A 12,709-nucleotide genomic window follows, 5' to 3' on the forward strand; every position below is an offset into this window, starting at 1 on the left:
CAGAAGAAGGAGACAATTAGACACGATAAGTCATAAAAAAAAAATAATTGTCTAAGATGGTTTTGAATAGAAAAAGGTAAATTCTCTAATTGAGGGTTTAGATTTGTTTTCTATAGATTTTGGCTCAGAAAAACAGACTTGATGATGATGGCTGATAAACTTGTACAGACATTTAATATAAAAAAAATGCAGGTTTTTGAAAAAACCGCCAACTCTGGACGACTATTCCTTTTTCTAGGTTTCAGTCCCATTTCTCCGGATAGTCTGGACGCGCATTATGGCTGCGAAGCGTGACGTCAATTCTTGGGTGGGAAATTCAAAAAACAATGAAACGCGAATGCGTCGAGACGTTTTTTTGGAACTTTGGTGAATTTTTTTGGCCTAAAATGTCTGTCGTAGATTCTAATAATCCTTCAGTACGTTTTCAAGTCGAAATAATGCTAGGAATATTGACAATCAGTTGTTAGTTATAACTAGAAGCCACGTTTCACCGTATTTCAAATTACGCGCCTTGATTTTTACGTCATCACTGTGCAGCCCTATGTTATATAACCTAAAAACGGTACTGGTGCATTATATAGGCCTTTTTTAAGAGTCAAGTTTGGTTAATGCTAATGAAATTAAAAAAAAATAGGATGAATGCGTATAATAGTTTAGAAACAAATTTGGGCTATATATTTGCACATTAGGGGGATGGGTGGGTGTTGGGCATAGCATAAATTAAATACGTAACCTAAGCTAACCTAGGTAGCTTTCCCTCCTCCCCCTAAACCGTAATCGTAAACGCAATGAAAACCACGCGGTGTATTGCATTGCTCTATAGCAGTTTCTTGAATTAACCCGTCTGGCTGTTGTTTGGTGACTGATGTCCTTGTAAAGGCCCAAACAACGCACCAGTGCCCAAAAAACTGCAGTAAAGGGTTTTTTTCGAAATTCTAGATTTTTTTGGAAGAAAAATTGGGATTTTATTATTGATCTGGAAGCAACCTTGCTTAAACCATCATTTTCATTAAGAGTTTCCGGAAGACATTCTCTAAAATCAGGAGTAGAGCCATAGAGGAACAGCCAGCCGTTTGGCTGGCTGAAAACTAGGTTCTCTCAGGTGAAACTGAAGGCTTTTGGGTAAGTATGGGGCAGTCTATATTTTGGATAAAATTCCATCTTTTGGCTATCTTGGAAAGGGTTTAGGTTAGGAAAATGAAACTTTTAGGGATGGGTCTACAGGCTAAAGTATTGGTCAATATCTACCAAATCATATTATTGAGTTAGGAATAGGCTAAAGTGAATACACCATTCGATGGCTTTTTTATGCTGATTATGAATATAATAAGCATTTCTATCGAAAATGAATTTCTGCCCCCTCCTATATAGGCTATACCTAACCCTGAATTGTCATGGTCAATATATACCAAATCATATTATTGAGTTTCAAATAAAGTGAATACACCATTCGATGCCTTTTTATGCTGATTACAAATATAATACGCATTTCTAACTGAAATGAATTTCTGCCCCCCCCCCTATGTAGGCTATACCTAACCTAACCCTGAATTGGCATATATAGGGGGGGGGCTGAAATTCATTTGTGATAGAAATGCTTATTATATTCGTAATCAGCATAAAAAAGGCATCAAATAGTGTATTCACTTTAGTCCTAACTCAATAATATGATTTGGTATATATTGGCCATTGGCATATATAGGGGGAGGGGCTGAAATTCATTTCCAATAGAAATGCTTATATTCGTAATCAGCATAAAAAAGGTATTGAATGATGTATTCACTTTATTCCTAACTCAATAATATGATTTGGTAGATATTGACCAAAATATGTCCTGGGAAGGTATTTTGAAGTACTTATCTCCTCTCCTTCTTCCTCTAGAGGATCCTGAAATTTGCCTACATGACAGGTCTATTACCTATTGAAATTTTGACAAAACAACATTTTACCTTAATTTTCAGTTATAAGATTCTTTTTCTCTGGCTTTAGTTCTGAAAATGCAATTCTGTTATTTTAGTAGTATTTTAAGCCATATCAATGTTAATTTTCAAAATTTAGGAAATGTATTTACATATCTTAAAAACTATAAATCAGGATTGAGCAAAGTTGTGAAGCTGCAAACAATTTTGTTGGACTTTATTTTAAGCAGAAGATCTATATTAAATAAACATCAGAAGATCTACAAATATTTGGTAGATATTTACCTTATTGACTTACAAAAAAAGCAAATATACCACTTGATGCCTTTTTTATGCTTTTTCCAAATATAATAGGTAAAAATCTACAAAATAATATTATTGACTTATGCATAAAGTGAATATACCACTCAATGCCTTTTTTTATGCTGATAATGAATACAAGTCAATAATATGATTTGGTAGATATTTACCATATAATAATCATTTTTGTCAGAAATAAATTTTACCCCCACCCCTATGTATACCAATTCAGGGTAGGCCTATATATTTGCACATTAGGGGGCGGGTATATTTTATTTCTGATGTAAATGGTAGTCAAGTTTAAACTTCACCGCCACCCCCTTATTTGCAAATATATACCCTGAATTGGTATATATTCTGAATATCCAATATTGGATTTCTGAATATCCAATATTCAGAAATCTGAATATTTGATTTCTGAAATCTAATATTCAGAAATTGGATTTCTGAATAGGAAAAAATGGGCCGTGAATTTAATCCCCCAGAAAATACCTTCCCCTTAGAGGTGGGGCATGGCAATCTTTTGGTGGGTCATGGGCAGGACGTGCACCCTTCGGCTGACTACTTTAGATCCTTAATTTTGAAAAAAAAATTGTATTACACAGTGGTGTGCCTATAGTATTTTTATTGGGGAGGGAGGTAAGAGGGGGTGCTATTCAAGTAGGTGATATTCAAGCAGTAGGGAAGAAATAATATTCAAGCTGAATTTATAAACATTACACAATACATAATAAACAATAAACACACATTAAACCATCTTAAATATGACTCTGTCAAGATTTAATGTGCTGTACAAAACTTTTAATATATATAAATTATTGAAATATTACTTAATCATTTTTGTTAAATCAATTTGTTTGTGGGTTTGCTGATATATTTTATTAAAAAGTATTGATATCAGTGTGCCTCATCAAGCCGAAACCAAAATCATAGGAAGCACAATTGTGCTGTTTAAGTGAAGACATACGATAAGTCTTACTATTTCCACAAATTGTATAAAATTATTTGGTGATATGTTCCCCACATTTAGATAGCAATCATATTTTAAATCTCAAAGTACTCAAAAAATAAAGTTATAATTATTTAATTATTCATTGGACATTTTTTGAGAAAGAATATCCAGAAAATCTGAACAATTTTCGGCATCATTGCAGCAGAAACCTTAAATTAATTAAAAACTTCCAGGGATGCTAATTGGAATGGAAAAATTGACCCTATAATTTGAAAATTATTTTCCCCTTTGTATCTTTGATTTAAAAAAAACAAATTCTATAAAAATTACACAAAATTTTTCTTGGGTAAATCAGGGTATGGGGGGGGGTAAATCAGGGGGGGGGGCTGATAATGAATACAAGTCAATAATATGATTTGTTAGATATTTACCATATAATAATCATTTTTGTCAGAAATAAATTTTACCCCCACCCCTATGTATACCAATTCTGGGTAGGTCTATATATTTGCACATTAGGGGGGCGGGTTTATTTTATTTCTGATGTAAATGGTAGTCAAGTTTAAACGTCACCGCCACCCCCTTATTTGCAAATATATACCCTGAATTGGTATATATTCTGAATATCCAATATTGGATTTCTGAATATCCAATATTCAGAAATCTGAATATTTGATTTCTGAAATCTAATATTCAGAAATTGGATTATTTTGGTGGGTCATGGGTAGGACGTGCACCCTTCGGCTGACTACTTTAGATCCTTAATTTTGAAAAAAAAAAATTGTATTACGCAGCGGCGTGCCTATATTACTTTTATTGGGGAGGGAGGTAAGAAGGGATGCTATTCAAGTAGGTGATATTCAAGCAGTAGGGAAGAAATAATATTCAAGCTGAATTTATAAACATTACACAATACATAATAAACAATAAACACACATTAAACCATCTTAAATATGACTCTGTCAAGATTTAATGTGTTGTACAAAACTTAATATACATGATTTATTGAAATATTACTTATCATTTTTATTAAATCAATTTGTTTGTGGGTTTGATGATTTATAAAATTGGCTATTCCTAGCAGGGTATATGAACTACCAATCAGTCCTTTCACCCCTTTGATTCTCCAAAAAGTGTCATCAGATATTTAGAAATCCATTGTGCTCAACTGTAACCAAGTCTTCTTATCAGTTAAAACAAACCAATCATCCCAATTAAACTTTTTAATTCTATTGATAGGTTGTGGGAATTGCAGGTACTTGAGTCACCTTTCCCCAGCAATTTAATACCTAACAGCCAGCCAGTGCTAATATGGCTCTTCATGCTCACTCCTGGTCTCTTGTGCACTCTCCAGAACAAATGATGAATAGCCTACTTTTTGATGACTTCATTATGCATTAATAAACACTAATCAATTTGACTCTTCTTTAAAATGTCAATAGATGCCTTAAAAATCTTTCTATCCACATGCCAAGGCAGGTTCAAACTCAGGATTGCTGTGTAGGTATTAGGAATATTAGCCATAAAGCATAGGTGTTTAAGGGAAATAGTCTCCATGCTCAGTGGCTGACAATTGAATAAGACATGCTGGATTGTTTTATCCATTGCAAAGCAATCAAAAGCCATGCATTTGATAAGCGTTTTGTCTTTTTTTTTTTAATTTGTGCTGAAAGATATGCCATCCTACAATTTTTTTTATACATGCCAGAATCCTTGCTGCAAAAAGTTTCTAGAAGTTTTTTTTAGTAATGATCTGCCATAGCATATACATTTCCTACTTCTGCCACTTCATTTTTGATAGCAGTGCATATAAATAATGTTTTTAAGATGGCGCTGTATTTAGCACATTTAGCCAAATCTTCAAAATTGAACAAAATGTTATTGTGAAAATATGAATTGAAAAAAAAAACTGGAAAAGGAAGGAAAGAAGGGAAGATATAGGTTCTGCTGTAAAATATGTTAACTAGGATTATTTTGCATATTATGAAGTAAAAATTGTTTTCTTAGCATGTCTCTTTAAGAGGTGGAATGGTCATATATTTACACCAATTAAATGGTACCTAGCCTTTTTGAATGTGGTAAAAAACATTTTATCCTAATTTTTATTTTTGTCTCTTCCGTGGGAACTAGTTTCTGAAAATGTAATTCTTACTATTACAGGAGGATTTTATGCCATGTTAAGGTTTTCTATTTTAAGAAATAGATTGTCAAATCACTAAAACCTTACAAATCGTTATTTGTAAGGTTTGTGATTTGTAACATGATTTAACTAGGCCTATAACACACAGATTATAAAAGGTCAGTGCCCTTTTGAGGGGATGGATGGGAATAGGTATTTCAAAATTTAATTTATAGGGTTCTTTAACTACTATCTAAGATAGACAAAAGCCTCTCATTTACAATTTTACTCTAAATTACTAACCAAATCTCTTCTTTTTTTGGGGGGGGGGGGTAAATTTTCTGGGGTTGACCACGTTTAGAGAAAATATACAAATGAAATAAAAGTAGTAGGTAAACATTAGACTAGGCTCCTTTTTTTCTGGCTTTAAAAATATCATGGTTACTTTTATGACACTGTACCTCCCCCCCCCCCATCGGTCATTGATATAGCCCTTGGATTTAAAAAAACAGAAAATGCAAAACAATGAAATCCTTAATTTGTAAAATGTAATCTAGCATTTTTTTTTCTATTAATCATATTATTATGTGTCATATTATTTTATCCAATATTTAATTTAATATCTCAGGCAAAACTGGATTTCATCAGGTTAGTATATAAGAAACCAGGTTTCAATAGCAATACTTACTTTAGTGGATGTCAGAGGTTATGTCATTAAGGGTCATGCAAATAATTTTCTTTGTATTTGTATTTTTTGTTTGAAAAATCTTGTCAAATATTAAAGCTTAATTATCAAATATGAAAGGACAGAGCAACCTAAACTTACTTAGTTTCTCCCATGCTGGTTGGCACATATGGCCACAGTGGTGCCTCTCCATGACAACCTCTGAAGAGCTTGCAGCCACTGGTTGGGGCGTCCCGAGGGGACGAAAAGTGCCCCCCCCCCCCCAATTTTTTTGGTATTTGGTAAAATTTGCGCCAAAGGCAGAAATTTAGCAAAATTCTTGGTTTCTGCAGAAAACTTGGCATAAATCAGGTAGCAATTTGGTAAAATTCACAAAGATTGCACCCCCCCCCCCCCTTTATGAACTGAGATCTGAGACGTTTCTGGCCAAAGGTGATGCAAAGAAGCACCCACAAGCCTAGCCTCCCTCCATAGACATCAGTGAAGCAGCACTTAGCTGCCCAGGCCTTTTGATGCTGGGGGAACTCTATACCAAACATAATGAGGAAGCCTGGTATTGCCCTTAGTGATTATATGGCTCCAATACACTCATCTGCTACTTTGAATTCTCTTAACTATCAATTGTTGCTTTGTTTTTTTTCACATATGAAGGTGTTAGTAATCCTATCAGACCATTGGAGACCCAGAATGCACTAGAGGCAATTATTTTCCAAACCTTGAATGTGTTTTTCAAGCTATTTTGTCAGTGCCCGTGCCTTGTGCCCATACATTAGCACAGAGAGGACATTTTTATTTAGGAGTTAGAGTTTTAGGTTTAGAGAGTATGTAGAATTTTTCTAGACTTTATCTTGTTTGGTAAAATCATTGCATGCACACGCAATGCATACATCTCACACTGCATGCTTCCATCAGAGTTTATGAGGCTTCCAATATACTTGAATTTTGCAACCTCCTCTAGCTTGTCAGTGGCCGGCTAGGCATTGTATTAACACTGTTGCACATGACTTTTGTTGTTTTTGTATTGATTGCCAATCCTGCTTGTGAGGCTGTTTGCAAGTTCTGTGATGTTCTGAGTATAATCAGATCCAAGGCAATTTGTTGTCAATTCGAAAATAATCCTTTTTTTATGGGAATAAGTGATTAGCCTATTGCCCAACTCTCCTCCTTTTTTCCTGGCTTGGGACAGGCTGGTCCCCAAGGCCCTTGAGGACCTGGTTCCTTGCAGGTGGAGCTAAATCTAAATGGACTGTTTTATGGTATCCATGACAGTGGAATGTTTTACCCTTCAACAATTTTGATAAATTAAAACAATATTTAATTTTGGAACACTTGAAAATTAATTGTTAACTGTCTGAATGAAACTACAATGCCAAATTGGTGAAAATTAAAAGTCTGTTGAAGCTTTACAGATTATAGAGGATTGTTTGCAACAAGCCATGCGTTAGAACCTGAAAAGTACCATTGTGTACTGTCAATGTAAAGCATAGCTGGCTTATAAGACTACCTAATGAAAACTTAACCAGCTGGTTGCAAATAACAAGTAGAAAAGCAAGTTATTTAAAGTTTGACCACACTTTCATTGTGATAATCAATTTTCCCAATAAACCAGTATTGTCTTAGTCATGATTCTGCAAATTCTTCATTTATTCAAGTGAATAAAGTGAAGAAAAGATTCTAAGTTTTTGAATTTTATTAAAGTCATGGACATAATTTGAATTTAGTGTTTCATAACAGAGGAAGAGATGATGTTTCATAACAGGCAATGATGAGTTGCCTAAAAAGAAAACATGGATTTACCTTGGTTCTTGCAAAAATCAGCTTTGAAAGTAGCTGATAATTTGGATGCAGATATTCATATGGTTAAATGAGGAGATGGTTCAACGAAATTCAAAGTCAACAAGTTCATTTAATGGGTTTCAATGAATAGCACCACTGTGACATTGTAGATTAGCTATATAAACACACTTGTCAAAAGCCTTAAGGCCTTATATGAAAATAACAACAGTTATTTAACAAAAAGGAATAAAAGCATAATAGGGAAAAAATTAAAGGTTCCTTTTGCTTGGATTAATTTTTCTACAATGCTTTTGGAACTATAAGACATGTGCTTTTGAACATGTGGCACGCGGCACCTGGTGTACGAGATTTTTAAAAGCAGGAACTCCTACGGTCAATCGTGTAAATCCAGTCATGTGGAACTACTTATATTTCTTCCTTGTCATCTTTAAATAAGCACTTTTGGAATTTTACCCAATCCTCTTAATAAAAAGGACTAGAAGAATAATGAAGGTACTAAATTAATGATAAAATCTTGCTTGTCGAAACCATACCAATTTGTATAGAGCAATGCTGATCTATAGTCTCGAAGCTCTGCACAGAATGATACACATTGAAATATGGATTTGAATGATTTCTTAGTTTTCATCTTTCTTTTTTTGTGTTCACTGACTCATTGTTACTAACTTGTGAAAAAAATATATATATATTTGAAGTACCAACAATAATGAAGGTTAAATCTGAATGAGAAATGAAAAAAAAATCAAATGAATTTACTGAAAAAATATGCATTGTCAGTTTAATATACATATGCTGATATTTATTCCTTAAAATCTTGATTAATTTTTGATGTCTTAAAGTTATAAAAATTAAAACATTTAAAAGAATTTTTTTCAGTAAAGTACCAGTTTTTTCAGCAGCAACATTTTAAGAAATTTAGAATTAAATGTCCTGTGAATTACTTTTCTCGATTTATCAGCAATGAACCGAACCAATTGTGCTCAAAACCCTTATCAGGGCCATACGGTGGTGTTTTCTTTGTGGATGGTCAAGTTTTTACACAGTGAAGTGCAGACGGTCTGGTATCACCTTGCATATAAGAAAGGAGCACTAACACTCCAAATAGCAACAGAAAAGGCCATTCCATACTTTTTTGCAGCTATGGAAGTTAATGCTGCCCAACCACACCAAGTAAAACCCATAATGAAATCAACCAAAACTCCCAAGTCAAACACTCCCAATGCAACAAGTACCCCTTACAAAACACCATCCTCTAAGCCCCCTAGGTCACATCCCTATCAGAAAGAAACACCAAGCCAACAAGCCTCCTCGTCCAGTGAGATGAGGTCTGCCTGGCCCCCCTCCCAAGACGAAATAAACCAGAAACACTACCAGGAATTAATCCTTTAACTGAAAAACCGGATGCACAACCAAACAGGCAAACTCCAAATATATGCCTATTCATTCTAAACTGTAATGCAGTTCAGGCCATGAATATACAACAACTACAGAAAACAAAAATCATAGCAGAATTGGCAAAAATCTACATCCCTAATCATATGCTCATTCAAGCAAAAAAAAGATCTTGCTTTACTATTAACAAAGCTGAACATTGATACACGGTCATATGAAAAATAGATCAACAAAACAACACATATCAGTACTCCAGTGGAACGTAAGATCACTTACAGAAAATAGGTTAAATGAACTAATATCTTTTATGAATAATAAATCCATTGATATTCCTTGCCTCCAGGAAACTCATTTAACCCAAATTCAACAAATTAAGTCGCTGGGATATACCATCCTGAGAAAGGATAGATCATCAGAGAGAAAAGGAGGTGGAGTAGCCTTAATAATTAATAATAACATAAAATTCTGTGGAATCAACTTTCCAGATTTTGTAAATGACGTTGATGCAATTGGTATCAGTTTTTGGCTGAATAATATAAAAACATACATAATAAGCTTTTATAACCCTAATGGCCAAACTACAGATGTCATGGATTTCTTCAGTTATATAAATAATTCTAATATGTTGAAAAATATTTGTGGAGACTTAAATGCCCACAGCATGTTTGTGGGGGAATAAACCAGTAAATAAAGCTGGTAAGTTTATTGAACATATGATTTCAAATAATAATGAATTAGCTGTTGCTACCCCCCCAAACATGAATACATATTTCAACCCCAAAAGTGGCAGTTTCTCTACAATTGACCTACAAATTGTGTCATTAAAATTGATAGTCCATTTTGAATAAAATTGATAGTCTATGTACAGACCACTGCCATAGTTTGCCCCCTAAATGAACCTGCTGAAACTATCACATATGTCCAAATATATTAACACTAAAGCAAATTGGCCTATGTTCGAAAATAAGCTAAATGATGAAATTACAAGTTTCACCTAAAATTCATGTATTTCAAATGCAACAGCTGACACACATGCTGAATTTTTGGCATCCTTACTAATAAATACAGCTAACCATGCTATCCCCAGGACAACACCCAGGAAAACCTTCCTCAAACCCATTCCCAAAGCATGGTGGACAAATGCGTGGTTTAATTGACTATATCGTCTCACATCTCTTCTATTATACAGAAGGCTATGTCTGTCTTTTTTCTGTGTTTTTACAAGTGTCCTTATCCGTTTTCGTGTATCACTCGAATCGTTGTAAATGTGTAATGGGATATTTTCACTGTGTATTTTCCTACGACACCTTAAGGGTTGAATTCGTTGGTGTATCACTGGTTTTATAATGTTAGGTTCCTCAATTAGATTGCAGAGTGCCACTTCTTCTTCTTCACTCAATGGGAATGTGAACCATACATTATCCACATTCTCATCAATAAAATCCTAAAAAAAAGAAAAAAAATGGTTTGTTCATAGATTCATGGTTGGGGGTTGTACAGTAGAAGCAACATGTTATACAAATTTCATATATTTTAAGTCTTTTTTAATTTTTATGTTTAGATCGGGAACCTTGCTTGGATGACTCTCACTAAATCACACCTGTAAGACCAAATATGAGACGTATTAAATTTATTTTGTATTGTTTAAATTTTTTGCATCTGGATCTTTGCATATGCACCACAAACGATGACCCTATAGTCAATATGGGGTCTTATATGTGACTTATAAAACTGGAGTAAGGTTTTCTCCTTACAACCCCAGGGTGTGGAAAATTCTTTTTAGTATATTTATTTTTCTATAGCAGTTTTTGATTGTGTTTGAAATGTGGAAGTGGAAGTTAAGTTTTTGGTCAAGTATGAGACCTAGGTAATTAATTGTCTTCGGGGGGCTTTCCATGGAAAAGGGGAAGGGTATTTTTACATGAAGACAACTTTCTAGGGTGGAATATTTCAGTGGGTGAAGGAATTTTTCTTAGAGGGGGGAGCCGGACATTTTAATGATAACGATAGCCTTTAATTTCCGAAATATAATGTATAAAAACATAAAAAAAATCTCTTTGGTCACTGAATCATTTTCTTGTTTTGGAAGGCTTAGCATAATGGGTTTTATGAGGTGTGGAGGACAAGTGGCACCATATGTAATTTCCATCGAATATTACGACGGGAATTGTGTCCGAGTGAGAAGGAGGCTTGAAAATGGAGACAGGTGATAGCTACTGCAGCATTCTGCCAAAACAGCATCTTTTTTTCTTTTCGACATATAGCTCGGCACTGGAACAGCGTAGAGAGTTGTTCAATGGCTCATTTTAAAGGAAATTAATAGATCTCGTGCAACTTGTAATTAAATCTTTTTAATTTTATAATAAAGAAGACGATCACATTAAAAGACGATCACTGAAATAACAAACCATTCCATACATTGGACTTAGTTAGCTACTTTATTGTTTGAGTTTCGTCTCTTACTATTTAAAAGAAGAAAAAGCCGTAGGCTTTTTCCTGCTTGTATTTATAGTTAAAAAACGAACTCAAGTCCAAAGAAACTGAACACTGTGGTTCATTCATATTATCTTCATTATTTTAGCTAGAATGTAAATAAACACGTTTCTTTTTTAAATTTTAAATTGAAAAGATAATGCTTTTAATTCAACATATTAAAAGTTCAACCCGACGACGAATCGAACCCCCTTCTCCCAGGTAACAAGTGGGCACACTTACCATTACACTATCGAAGACTCATAAAATAAAAGTTACATATAAGATATGATAATAATTTTTTAATCCGGGTTACATAAAGGCTCGATCATCGAATTTTTACATTAAAGAACGAAATTTAGTCCATAGTTTATATTAAAGGACGATCATTAGAAAAGCACACCATTGCATATATTGGACTGAGTTAGTTTTTCAATTTAGAATCGCTAAAGTTATTATGTAAACGGCAAAAATATTTATGATATCTGAGCAATAATTTTAATCTTTTCATTCAAACTAACAAAATACCTGAAAATTTAAAAATTAGTTTTACTTTTTGTTAGGTTATTATAATAAAGAACGACCTCTTGCCTAAACTAAATTTTATAGGCCACTTAATTATAGTATAGGTTAGTAAATCACTGAAATAACAAACCATTCCATACATTGGACTTAGTTAGCTACTTGATTGTTTGAGTTTCGTCTCTTACTATTTAAAAGAATAAAAAGCCGTAGGCTTTTTCCTGTTTGTATTTATAGTTAAAAAACGAACTCAAATCCAAAGAAACTGGACCCTGTGGTTCATTCATATTATCTTCATTATTTTAGCTAGAATGTAAATAAACAAGTTTCTTTTTTAAATTTTAAATTGAAAAGATAATTAATTCAACATATTAAAAGTTCTCCCCGACGGAGAATCGAAACCCCCTTCTCTCAGGTAACAAGTGGGCATGTTTGCCACTATACTATCGACGACTTATAAAATAAAAGTTACATATAAGATATGATAATAATTATAATAAAAATCGAACTCTTCCCTATACTAACTTGCGTAGGCAACTTCATTATTATAG

General features: G+C 33.6%; 1 long non-coding RNA gene across 1 annotated transcript in view; it reads left to right on the top strand.

Moving 5' to 3' along the window:
- The first annotated feature begins 1,019 nt into the window (after window positions 1-1,019).
- The window catches only part of LOC148941442 (uncharacterized), a 60,495-nt gene continuing 48,805 nt past the window's right edge, over window positions 1,020-12,709 (top strand). Inside the window, exon 1 of the long non-coding RNA XR_016143258.1 lies at window positions 1,020-1,122. This is a non-coding gene — a long non-coding RNA (uncharacterized LOC148941442). The remainder of the gene's footprint in view (window positions 1,123-12,709) is intronic.

Source organism: Artemia sp. Qi Xiang Cuo, chromosome 18 (assembly GCF_049724085.1).
Source record: "Artemia sp. Qi Xiang Cuo chromosome 18, ASM4972408v1, whole genome shotgun sequence".
In the NCBI taxonomy this organism is placed as follows: domain Eukaryota; kingdom Metazoa; phylum Arthropoda; class Branchiopoda; order Anostraca; family Artemiidae; genus Artemia; species Artemia sp. Qi Xiang Cuo.